This window comes from Falco punctatus (genome assembly GCF_963210335.1).
Source record: "Falco punctatus genome assembly, chromosome: 13".
Taxonomy (NCBI): domain Eukaryota; kingdom Metazoa; phylum Chordata; class Aves; order Falconiformes; family Falconidae; genus Falco; species Falco punctatus.
Genome location: NC_137593.1, coordinates 23,573,387 through 23,586,475, shown reverse-complemented (window position 1 = coordinate 23,586,475; position 13,089 = coordinate 23,573,387). Strand labels below are relative to the sequence as shown.

At 42.0% G+C, this 13,089-nt stretch overlaps 1 protein-coding gene across 2 annotated transcripts in view; it reads right to left on the bottom strand.

Annotated features, from left to right (window-relative positions):
- The window catches only part of CAB39 (calcium binding protein 39), a 42,257-nt gene extending 29,835 nt beyond the window's left edge, over positions 1-12,422 (bottom strand). Inside the window, exon 1 of one of the 2 annotated variants that reach the window (XM_080409413.1) lies at positions 12,219-12,422. The gene's annotated coding sequence lies outside the window, so the exon portion shown is untranslated. Of the gene's footprint in view, positions 1-10,744; positions 10,765-12,218 lie in introns of those variants that run through there. The other variant, XM_080409414.1, reaches the window with a different exon arrangement.
- Positions 12,423-13,089: the final 667 nt, after the last annotated feature.

Below are 13,089 nucleotides of genomic sequence, written 5' to 3'. Positions count from 1 at the left end.
TATTTACCCAAATGTAACTTCAGTAAGAACAGTGTCATAGTATTACTTTTAAAAATAACATTTAAGAAAATCAATAATATTTTCCCCATGGTTCCTTTACTTCCTTTGGAGACCAAATTCTGTGCCCTGCTAGAAACTTTGACTGTTCAACCTAAGTTTATATAAGTTCAGCTTATCCTAGCTCTTCACCTAATTTATCTGAAGAACAACAGATCTTTAATAAACATAGCCTACAAAGGAACAAAACACTTAAGGAATGACAACATTAAAGCATGAAGTTAATGGGCTGTAAAACAGTGATCCCAATGCAGCCCAGGAACATCCTAAAAACACCAACTTAAGAACTGGGAAAATACATCTGGAGTATGCATCTTCCCTAACTGATTACTACTGACCCCTGCCATAGGCAGAATATAACAAACTAGATCAGTCTCTGCTTTGACATATTACACCTGTGCAGGCTTCCCTTCCAAAACAATCAACGTGGGATTTCACAATTAAAAACTGCTTATGTTAGACTACTGTACAATTCACCTCAGTCCCAACAGCCCCTTACAAACTACCTGAGATGACATGCAACCAAGCATAGCTTAATGTCTCCGGGTTTACTTCTGCGCATTAGCTTGACACAAGTAGGGCTGAAACCCAAAACGAACAGGCACAGCAAGCTGCACTGCAAAGAGAAGTTGAGTCAATGCTCAGACTCCCCAGAGGTGACTCTGAGACTGCAGATGACTCCTCCGTTCTGCCATTCTTACCTCTATTGAGATTCTCATTGGCTTGACGCAGAGATTAAAATGTAAATTATTCTGAGATCAACTCTCATGAATCCAAGCTGATTCTTGCTACATGAAACTGAAAGAACTTGGCACGTTACTCAATGACTACATATCTCCTCTGTGAAAGGGAGTTCCTGACAAATATCCTCTGGGAGTTATGTACTGAGTCACAGAAAGCAGGAGGGTGATCAATAAACGACTCAGAATCACGGCCCCAGCATTTGCTGTGAATCCTTTCCTTCTCGTTCATTACATCCTCATTCAGTAAAGTGAAAAGGTTCTTCAGTGAATTCTTTTTCCTTAAATTATCTCTCACCCAGTACTAGGAGCTGATCTACAGACAGTATCTGAGCTGATCCATAAGGTCACTATCTATCTGACAAATTTGCCTTCTGTCAAACTATTTTTATGCCATGGTCTCTGGCACTTAAACAGTTTTTATGACAATACAAAGGGTTTACTGACACAGCTCTGTTAGTAAATCCTACTAGTGCAGATACAGCTTATATTAGTAAAAAACACAACCTCTGACCATGATAACTGCAACTGTGCTAGGACTTTACTGGTTAAGTACCTTTACGAAGAGTGCTCTTTCCTTCACACTGCCAACCAACAGCAGTAAAACCATAAATCAAATTCTCCCAAGCTAGCTGTGTGGAGGTATCTTTTAATATGGAACTTTCACCCAGCTTTTGTCAGATGAAAATCCCTGCTTCCTCTGGAGTACCCTATACCAAGGACAACACAGCAGATGGGAAAACAGTGCAAAGATCAGCAAAATTAGGGGCTAGCCAGGAGAAACTTCTCTTTTTCCCTAAATACCCAAGATAATTAGCTTCACAGGCATCTCTTGAAACAGAAAAAAAAACCCAATATGTTATAGGCCAGAACACATCTGTGACATTCAGATGTATACCTCATTGCTACCAAGACACCAGTGTGATTGTAAGACAAACTTATGCAAAGTCACTGGCTGAAACTTAGCCTGAACAAAACTGTCATGGGTTCAGGAAAGAGAAAATACAATGATATTACAATCTCACTTTTCAACTAAACTAGTCATCACTGAACTGACAATCAAACTGTGTGCCATGATAATAAAAAATAAACAAATAAGCAAACAAAACAAAACCTTAACAGATAATTCACTCCATTCTCCCAAGAAAAAAAAAAAAGCCACAGCAATACAGAAATTCCACATAAATAAATTCAAGATCATAATATAAATAAAGCAGCCATTAAAAAAAAAAAAAGAAAAAATAAATGTGTCCTTTACACAGTTCCTTCAAACCATCTCTGTTTCTCCTGCCAGTTCACATGTTTGGTCTAAATCTTCAAAGTCACTAAAGGATCCAATTTCAGATACATAAACCACATCACACCTCAGCTGCCAACAGGTGTGTTCCTTTGGGGCAAGGCAGATCACAGAGCACAGAAAGATACATTTAAGGACAGAGATGATGCATACCAGGGTTAGGAGAACTATCCGTGGCACAAACCTTTAGGAGAGATGACGCAAGAGCCAGAACTTTTAACACCATGCCCTTGTTATTTTCCTTTTGTATATTCTAAGGCAGAGGGAGAAGAGTTTCAACTTAGCTCTGAACTCCAGTTCATGCTGTTAAATGCTCTGCAGCATAGGAATCAAGAAGGGGGAATGATCTAGATGAGCCCCCAAAATGTGTCCAAGCTCTTACCATGCCAGCCTAAAAGTCCTGATGACTCACAAGACACCAGTCCAAAGATCTAAGATACAGCAGGGTATGTCAGTATACATGCTCCAAAAAGCCAGATATTCCTGAAAAACCCATGTGAAAGTCCTCTTCCCTCCCGACACCAGCTGAGAATTCCAGTTACTGAAAGTTATTTGTACATTAAATGGAACCAGAATAGAAACAATGTGCCAGATGCCTGTGATACATCAGATACACAAACACGATGCAGTTCATCTGTCTTTCCCTTTTGGGGACACTTGGGTTATCTCTCCCAGTAGACCTCAATTTACAAGAAAACTGCTTCCATCAGAGTAACAAACATGAGGAAATAACAACTTTGGGACAGGCAGGTAAAAGGTCTTCATAAAAACTGTAACATTTTAATTAATTCCAGCCAAAACTCACAAGAAAATACATTACAGTTCCTGCTTGCTAGAACTAAAGACAAGCTGCCCTGAAGTTTCAAGAACTGTTTTGGCACTGAAAAAGAAGAAAAAAAAAAAAAAAAAAAGAGGTGGGGGGGATACCACAGCAGAAAGGTACCTTTCCAAAAGGAAAACTTCCCAACTGATTTCTATTTCAAAGTGGCTAGCAATAGCTGTTGTAAATGTGTGATTCTCGAAGGCAGAACAGCCCAGAAGGTTCACAAACTGTAAGCAAAACTGGCACTGTTGATATTTTCTACACATGAGTCAGCATTTCTCCTGCAACACACCTAGAGGTCCACAAACCAAAACTGTTTGACAGCTAGCAGTCTAGAGACAGCAAGTAAAAAATTACACTTGTAATAAGAAGCGACTAATATTAGGCCAACTAACACAGTGGAAAAATTGAAGCATCTCTGAGGGACAGTTTCCTTATCTGATCTGCTAAGAAGCACTAGACTGGAAAAAAGGAACTACAAAATTGTTTCGCAATACTAAAATAAGAGCTCTCCACTTTCCTCTAATGCAATTACTGTGTAACACTACCAAGAGAAACTTGAACACTATCAGAAGTTATCATCTCTACAAGTTTACCCAAGGAACGATCACACATCATCTCTGCAACTAGTAAAAAACTGTTCCAAAGGACAGTAGATCTTCCAAAGGGCTGACATCAAGCTCAAGTGGAAATGCGTTTTAGCTGATACCTATACTCCTGCACTGTGTATTATTAATTACTTCAGCCACATCAGTATCCCATCAACCCCTTCTCTTCCTTAGAGCTACAGGGAGAAACATAAAACAAAAACAACCTTTAAAATTGTGAATTGGTGCACCAGCTTAACACTAGTTTTATTTGAAGAAGGTATTACAAAATTTACTTTGATAGGAGTTTACAACAGAATAACGTTATGGCTCTCTACATCACCAAGAGGCTTCAATCAAACCATCAATTACTCCAGAAACAAAACTTGGCAGCTATCAAAATTCACAACCTTGGTAAACTCTGAAGTTATTCAACAGCTTTAATTGTTTCCCAAAAAAAAGAAATTTTTCTGTGCTGAAAAACTTCTCTTAATTACATAGGCAAGCCAAAAGAAATCATAATTCTGAAAAAAGTTTCTATACTGTAGTTCTATTTTTAACAACAAAAGTCATCAACATCTTAGAAAAATGCTATGTTTAAGAAGGAGAAGGTAAGGTTATGCTTTCAAGACTCTGGTTTAAAATTGTAACTTAAGGTTTGACTGTAGTCAAAATGTACTACTGGTTATAAATTCTATAAGACAATCTGTAATGGTATCTTTAAAATTTCTAAAAATAACAAAAATAAAATGCATGCAGCAACAATCTTGGAATCTGAACAACCATCCATTAGTTACAGAAGTAAACCAGGGGACTTCACAGAATTCAGGTATCTATTAAAATACTGTTTTTTTCATCAAGACAAACAAGATTTAAATAAACAATGTGAAAGACACTATTGCTTTTCGTATTATCCAGATCTCCCTTTTAGCTCCTGAAATGTCATTTTAACTTTCCCATTCAAAATCATTTCAAAATTAGTTTAGTCTGGTTATCTAATTTAGGGACTTGATCAAAGTCCAGGTTTTCACACTTTTGGTATACATCTCAGAGGCATGAATCCACAACACTGCAAGTTAAGAGTACCATAATAAATATAAGTGACAAGTTGTAGAAACTTCTGCTGTACTTACTAATACTTTTCAATGCTTTCAAGTAATTATGGATGTTAAAAATAACCTGTTTAGAGAGGAAAGATTCTGTACTTCTGGCCAGCAATCCTTCTCCTTGTTTGCTAAAGAGCTCAAGAACGGCTACTTCTGCAACACAGATCTGACAGCTCTTCCTAGATGTGATACTTTTAAGTCCTCAGCCTGCATAAATACATGAGGGGAGACTGCCAATGCCAGAGGGAGAGCAGAACTGCTCTGCAGACGCCAACAACTCAACTGCAGCAACGCTGAGACCATATTCAGCACAATTCCTAAGGGAAGCAAAAAGCCTTGCACGGTCAGTCTCCAAGGAAAAAAAAAATCCATATTCTGTTGTATGTACACTATAAATCCATGCCTATATGGCTGTTAACATTTTTTTATTTATACTAGTGCACACAGGCATATATACATATAAGTTCCCAAAGAAGAATGAAACCCCATAAACAGAGTTCATTTCTCTTTCAAGATAAATAAAAAGGTACATATACAGGTAGGAATTATAATCACCAGTTAGAAAGCTGGGGAGGGTGGAGGCTCTTTGGTTTTTTCCAACTTAAAGGAATGAGGAAAACTGACATGAAATTATCTCACAGAATTTAAAACTTAAATAGTCCTAAGTTTGCCATCATGCACAAATGCCCTGGAGTTCTTGTAACTTTTTTGGAAAAAAAATCCATAACCCTGAAATAAAGAGGCTCTTTTGGATCGAAGGATGTTAATTCCCTCACCATAACACATAGGTTAAGAGTAACACCAGTCAGACTGCACAGCTGTGCCAGGACTCTGCTCAAAATGCTCTGTGAATGGATGCAGTTCCTAACAGAAAAACTGTTTACTGCAGCTCCACCCTATTACAGAGTTAGCACAGTTTAAATATTGCTCAATGTCAATTATAGATGTAAAACGGAACTATGTTAGTCAATACCAATGACTCAATACACCACTCTTCTTAGAGATTACGAATCTAAATAATCATGTCCAGAAAAGCACTTGTTCAGAAAACTTAGAATATTTCAAGAAGCTTCCTTCATTGACAAACATTATGTGAAATCTATGGAAAAAGACAATGTGAACTGGTCACTGGAGCTTGTATTTGCTTTCAGACCATATCTGAAGACAAGCTGAATTTCTCATGTTCAAGTAGCAAGGCCCTCAAGTCTAACATCCAACACATCAAGACTTAAGGTTTTCTAATTATTGTAATTATTTCAGTTTTCCTCAAAGGCACTTTAAGAGAAGCCTTCATTCATTCCACTGACAAATTACACCGGACTACAAAAAAGACAAGTCTTCCATAACAACTTGTCCTTATTTGATTTTGAAGCTGGAAAGCATGCAACAAGGCAGAGGACAGCAAACCAGGTCCTTCAGTCAGGACTCTAAAGTACTGCCCCAGACAGCAGAATCCTACCGCAGATCATCCTTTCTCATTAGGCAACACATAATCCAAATGCCTAATTCATGGTCACTGCTGAAGTTATCCATCCTCTTCTGGGAGCCCAAAATGAGATTCTGAGACTAACAACTCGTACCACTGCAGGAATTCAGGTGCCTGAATGACGAATGCCACTGCAAATGCACTAGAACAAGCACAGCTGGTCTCCCAACTGCCCCTTCAGAAAAATCACAAACCTCCTACCTGTCTTGGGCCTTGAAGCATCTAAAATGACGCTAGATATCTATGTTTAGCCAACTGAATCTTACATCATGAGCTGATGCCACTGGAAACAAAGTTTGGAAGTGTAAGCTCTCAAGTGCTCCACCAGACAACACATACACCATCACACATTCAAACACAGGAGAAAATTCTTTGTGCTTCAGCATCGTTACCTGAAGAAAAGTGGGAAAATCACCGTGCTGCTGAAGAACACTGTGAAATGTACTTTCATTACTATCTGTGAACGAAAAGCTCAAAAATCTGGAATCTTCCTGTCTTCAGACACCTGAGTTTCACGCAATAAAGCAGAAGACCAAATACTACCTTGTGACTAAACGAGTACACACAAAGGATGTCTCTGCACCAAGCATGTTCTCGTGCACTGATGGGAAAAAAAGTTCTGTTGAAAAAAACCTACCTGAAAACAAACACATAAGCAAACATTTTGCACCACATCAGTATAAGCAAACTGAGGTTCTGAATTCTTCGTTACTTTTGAGAGATTTGCTTCCTCAACATTTTTCTAATACAGTACTGAGCATATACAAAGTCTTTAGCAAGAACTGTGCCTCAACTCTCTCCGCTACAAGGTATCACTTTAAATTCCCCTGTAAAGTTTCTCCATCACTAGCAATCTCCAGTCAGAAGAAACTTAGGACTTGAATAGCAGGTGTTACAAGTTAGAAGAACGATGCATTCATCAACTGTGTGGGAGAAACTTCTCAGGCATCACCTGTGTTACAGACACGCATGGAGCCTATCACTAAGGTCTCATTTAGGTAGAATAAAATCCCCTACATTGAAGTCTTACTCCTGTGAACAAACTTTTGTTTTTTCTTTGCTTTTACAATGTATTTGATAAAGTCAAAAAGTTATATGCTGGTTAATTTTATAAATCATTACAATATATAAGGCAAAAAAAGAACTAAAAAAATATTTTGGTATATATATTAAAAGGAACATCATCTGCCAAAGCAGTAAAGGGCACATTTCACATGTAACAGTCAAAGTAAAATATACTACACAAGTAGCTTTTGCCTCATTTCTACAACTGTTAACAAAAACTCTTGAAACTGCTTACCCAGAGGAAAAGCTCAGAGACTCCACTGCAGCAGGATGCTCTGCACGTGTCAGCACACACATCTACCACACCACACAAGATGCTACTGATAATTCAATGTCTACAGGTTGCATATTTTTCAAAGCAACCTCCTCAGCAGATGAGCTGGGAAGCTGGCACGGCTCTGAACGAATACTTGAAAAAAAGGTATCCATCCGTTGTAAGCCTTCCCAGGTGAGCTCTTGACCAGGGAAGTAGAGAAAAATGACAGGCATTTCACACACACAAACAACTGAACCTAAGTACTTCTCTCACATTCATGCATATTCAACTCCCCAAAAAGCTGACATATTAATTCAATTTAATTTATAGCCAGGTTCCATCTTAGCTATTTTTAAGTGTCACATTGCAAATCTTGCAGGGTTTGGAGTTAAACTTATTTACATTCTTTTAGTGAGAAAACCTGATTTGTTATCAATAAAAATTGATTTTTTAAAAAAATACACAATGGGGTAAGGATCAAAAGCAGCACACAGCAATTTTTCACTGATGCAGCCATTTCACTGTGAAATATCTGACAGTATACCTGAACATTTTAGAGTAACTCCAAGCAGTAACTCCTGAATAACTTCATCCAAAGATGTTTCTGAACTTAGAAAAACATGTTACACGCTACAGTTCTGTACTAATGATAACTTCTCAAATTTTTAACTGTCTTGCTATATTTGATTTTTTAGTGATGAATTATCTGAGTGTTTGAAGGGGAGGAATGAATTACAAAGCAAACAGATCTCTACAAAAGACCTAGGTATTTTATTAGAAGTAGTAGATTTCCAATAAACAGAAAGATTAGCTACAACATTCAGTGATTTCCCCCAGAATTTTATGCCCTTGTGAACAGGCTTAAAGTTTGCTTCCTTTTAGCATATCCAAAGTCCACAGTCAGGAACTTTTTCTAGTGTCTTTTGACTACATACATGAAGTATTAGCCAGCATACTAAAACCAAGGGAGTTAGAAAGCAAACTGCAGTTGTTTATTTAAACCTAAGCAATTTACTTTCTAAATTAATGTTGTCTGAAAAAAAGCAGGCCATGAAGAATGACCACAGTTACTCCTGCAAACACACAGTATTTTGGCTGCTTCCAGTTTGGATCAATCCTGAACTCAATCCTTTATAAAAGAGTATTTAAATATGGACAAACGAAAAGTGCCATTTTATCATAAGGTGGAATTCTGAAAGCACATAAATCTGCTCAGGCTAAAGAAAGACCAAACTCACATGACACCAGTTTAAGCCCTAAGTACTCCCGAAGCATGCATTTAAAAGCCTAGCTCAACTCCATTAAAATAATTCAAGACAGCCTCATCTTCTAATTTAACCTTTGTGTTTGCACTTGGGGGGGGGGGGGGGGGGGGGGGTAGGGAGGGGAAGAGGGCGGGATCTCAGCATAAAGTTTCACCTTCTAAGTGAAGACATTCAGCTTCCTTCTGGCTCACAACTCTGCATCTTGCGGTGCAAGAAGCACGGTACTGGTGGAAAATACAGGGAAAGAGAGAGCCCAGATGGAAGGGAATGAGAGCTGAACTTCCAAACAATTCAGACTAATAAACACCCTAAATCAGAAACCAAATTGGGGAAGTAGTGTTCTAAAAGTTCTCCTTTTAGAACAGCACAAAATCTTAAGCCCTAATAACAAAAGGAATTTTTCTTCATTCTTGGGGTTTATCTACAGCTACAAAAATACAGTTACAGTGAATGCTATGACTTATGATCACCAACCAACTAAAAAGGTTTTTCTCCAATGTCATTAATACCTGGCTTCAACTGGCACTCAAGAAGAAGTGAAAAAGTTCATGCAGCCCACTAATTCCTTACCACAGATTGCTACACTTACAAAATTTCAACTGCATGATCTAGAAAATACTGGTTTTGAAACTCAACTCATATTTTTCCTTTGCACGTTATTCACATAAATAGCTTCAGGATATTGTAGTACTACTAATTTTGAAGAGGCAAATAAGTCAAATCAAATTTTTGATAGAAAGCTGCGAGATGCCTCCAATTAGCCAAAGATAATCATACATTAATAGCTGCTCTTGTTATTAAACTATATTATAAAGTGTCAGAAGTACAGAAAAGCAGGGCCAGAAGAGAATTCAAAAGGTCATCTACGCTTCTTCCCACACCCTGCTTCAAACCAGCATCAACTTTTAGAGCACCATTCATAAACTCTACATGCAGTACCAAAAAAAGACATCATTCTAGTGATGTGTCTAAAGCCTCTAAGCGCATTACAGAGATTATCAAAGCCTTCAGAAAAAAATTACTCAATAATTAAGGCTGCAAACATCTCTTTAAAAAAATTTGCAAACTCAATACATAACTGATTCAGAAGAGAGGACACTGGTCACATAAATTCTAATATTCAGAAAAATGCCACGAAACCTAGTAAGCGCAGCATGAACAGCACAACAGTAAGGTCTCGTTCGACTACCACCCGTTAATAAAAGACACGTTAGCTTCCACGAAAGAACGCAAAATAGATACCATTCCCCCATGAATAAATGTTTCACAAAAGCAATCAAAGAATTCCAAGAGGTGGAGTTTTCTTAGTATTATCACACCCCACTGGGAATACACATTTGTCTGCACTTGAAAATATCTAAAGTGCATAATTATCTCTCATAAACATATTGTCACAAAGTATTACTTAACTGGCACTTCTATTTAGTCTCTTTTGTATAAAAACATATCCTAAAAAAAAAAAAAGTATTGTTTTACAATTCTCCATCTACAACCATGCATTAAATGCCTACAAAATGCATCAAAGTTTCAGAACTCCACATCAACATAAATAAGAGAATAAAATTAACTGGGAAAAAAACCCAGTGCTCTCAGCATTTAGAAATATTCAGCAGCATGTTAGTCCACTGTCCTGGTTTCAGCTGGGATAGAGTTAATTTTGGTTTTAGTTGCTTGGGCAGTGCTGTGTTTTGGATTTGGTGTGAGAACAGTGTTGATAACACATACAAGACCTTTATTCCGCTTGCTCCCGGTGCCACCAGTACTTTTTCCGACTGACCAAGGAAAGTCCCCAACAACACATATATCGCACCGCTATCGAGATAACAGTTTAAATACAAGTAAATTTAAGCCACGTGTATACTAGCTGGCTGACCCAACAGTTTCTCACATCACAAGACAACCATAAAGCTAACTGTAAAATACAATACTCTTACAGCAGTGAGTCCATGGCAGAGTCCTACCAAAACACGTGCCATGGGGCATCATGCCACTCTTATAGATCAGACAAGCGGCCAATTTATACAGAACAACTGAAAAAAGAAAACATGAAGTCATTTCTGACCTTGAAACAGGTACCATCCTTATCCTATTTCACAGACTATTTCTTGGCCTTTTTTTTTCTCTGCAGTTAAAGGCATGTCCCACACCAACAGGTAATAAGTGTTAACTAAAAGTACACAGTAAATAGTAAAAATCTATTATTTAAAAGCTTAGATGCCAAGGTGCAAGCTCAGGATGTTAAATTTCCTCTGACAGTATATGATTTCATGAGCTCTTCGCGTTAAAAAGGAAGACACGTTTCCTGATGATGAACCGCACTGCTGAAAGGAAAACACAGGGCCTTAAATTAGAGTTTCGGACAGGTAAGTTTAAAGAACCACACGCACACAAAGCTTTGCAATATTTTGATGCTAATCAAATTGTATTTCTGATCTACATTTAAACTGTTCTTCCAAGCCTCGTTACTCGCCTCACTGAAATTACAGAGCCTAGGTCATGTAATTTAATCTTTGACTCATCATGCAAATTAAATCACACCATTCCCATAAGACAGCATATAGGTTTTAAATAAATCCTACACACCTACACAATCACCTACCAAAAACTAAATTTTCTTTTTAAAAAATTTAAAAAATAAACCAAAAAAATATTGGTTACACCCTACTTTAAATACTAGTAGCATTTCACAGATTTGTAAGAAAATAACGATGGAAAAAAACTTTTTTTTCGTTTATGGAAGACAGTGATCTCGCCGTGTTAGCTTTCTACGGGACAGCCTGCAAAAATCCGAGGATCTCAAAGGCCGATCAGGGCTACAGGAGTAACAATTGTAGGAAGAGGCCTCGGAGCTGGACGCTGAGAGGCTGCGTTAAGTGCCTGCTCCGCACCGCCAAGCCAGCCCGTGTAACAGAGGCCAGAACAAAGCCGGCCGGGTGCCCCCCTGCCCCGGAGGCACCGGGGGGGGCAGCCTGCCCACCGGCGTGCCCTTGCCGCCCGGCTGGGCCGGGGCACCCCCCGGCACCCCGCAGCACAGGCCGGCCGGCCGCGGCTCCCCGCCGGCGGGCTGAGGCGAGCGCTGCGCAGCCCCGCGGATCCGCCGCACCCGCGCACGGCAGCGGAGGCGCTTGGGGAAAAGGCGCCGCCGCACCCCGGGCCCGCACCCCGCCTGCCGCCGGCTCTCACACAGAACCCCCGCCAAGCGGCGCAGACCCCGCGGCGCAGCCCCCCTCCCCGCCAGCGCGGCCGGCAGCACCCGGCCGGTCCCTCCCAGCACCGCCCGCCGCCCAGCGGGGAGACGGCCCCGAAAGCGGCGGGCACCGGCCGGGCCTGGCCGCGCTCCCCGCCGGCCTCCCCCGGAGCGGCCGCACGGGCCGCGGCGGCGCCGCCTCCCGACCCGGGGGGCAGCGGCGGACAATGCGCGCCAGGCTCGCCGGCCCGCACCCCCCTCCCCGCCTCACCACCGCCCGCCGGACCTGGGCCCGACCCGCCGCCGGCCGCCGCCGGCCTCCCCCCGCCCTGCCGCGCCGCCTCGGTACCTCGGTGCGGAGCGCGGCCTGGCACCTCCTCGGCGGCGTGTCCGGCGGGGCCTGCCCCTGGCGGCCCGACCGCCCCGGCTCCGGCGGCTGGCGGCGCGGCTCCGGCGGCTGCAGGCAGAGGCGCGGCGCGGCCCCGGCTCGCCCGGCCCCCTCCCCCCCCCCGCCCCGCGCTCTGCTGCGTCGCAGCGGCCCTTCCCTCGCCCGGCGGCGGAGCGCGGCGGCGGCGGGCGGCGGAGCGCGGCGTCGCTTCCGCCCGCTGCCTCACGCCGGCGCCCCCTGGCGGCGCGGAGGGCCGAGGGCGGCGCTCACACGGGACCCGCGGGGAAGGGGGGAGCCCCAGGGAGCCCCGTGCCCGCCCGCCGCGAGTGGGCGGCCTCCCGCCGGGGCGCGCGGGGGGCGGGGGGCAGCCCGGGGGCGGTGACCGGAGACCCCCGGGCCGGGACCTCGGGGACGCTTGGGCCTGCAGCGCTGCTCCTTACTAGCGTTCCTGTGACTATTATCGCCCGAACTCCATCGTTGATTATTCTTGTATTATTTTATTCTATTTAAATATATTCTTATAGATTGATAAATATATAATAAGTATTCTACTTATATATTAATAATATATTATTATTATTATCGTTCTTTATGACTGCTCTTTTGTTCTTTATTAGTATTTTAGCATTGTATTTATCGTTTTATAATTTTTATTTATTATTTTGACACACACACACCCTTGCCCTGCCCTCCTGCAGACCCCTGGCACCGGCCGTGAGCCCCTTGCCCCGCCTGGCGAACCTGGGCGTGGGGCTGGGCGGCAGCGCCGGGCTGGGGGGCAGCATCGGGCTGGGGGGCAGCGCTGAGCTGGGGCTGGGGTCAGCACTGGGGC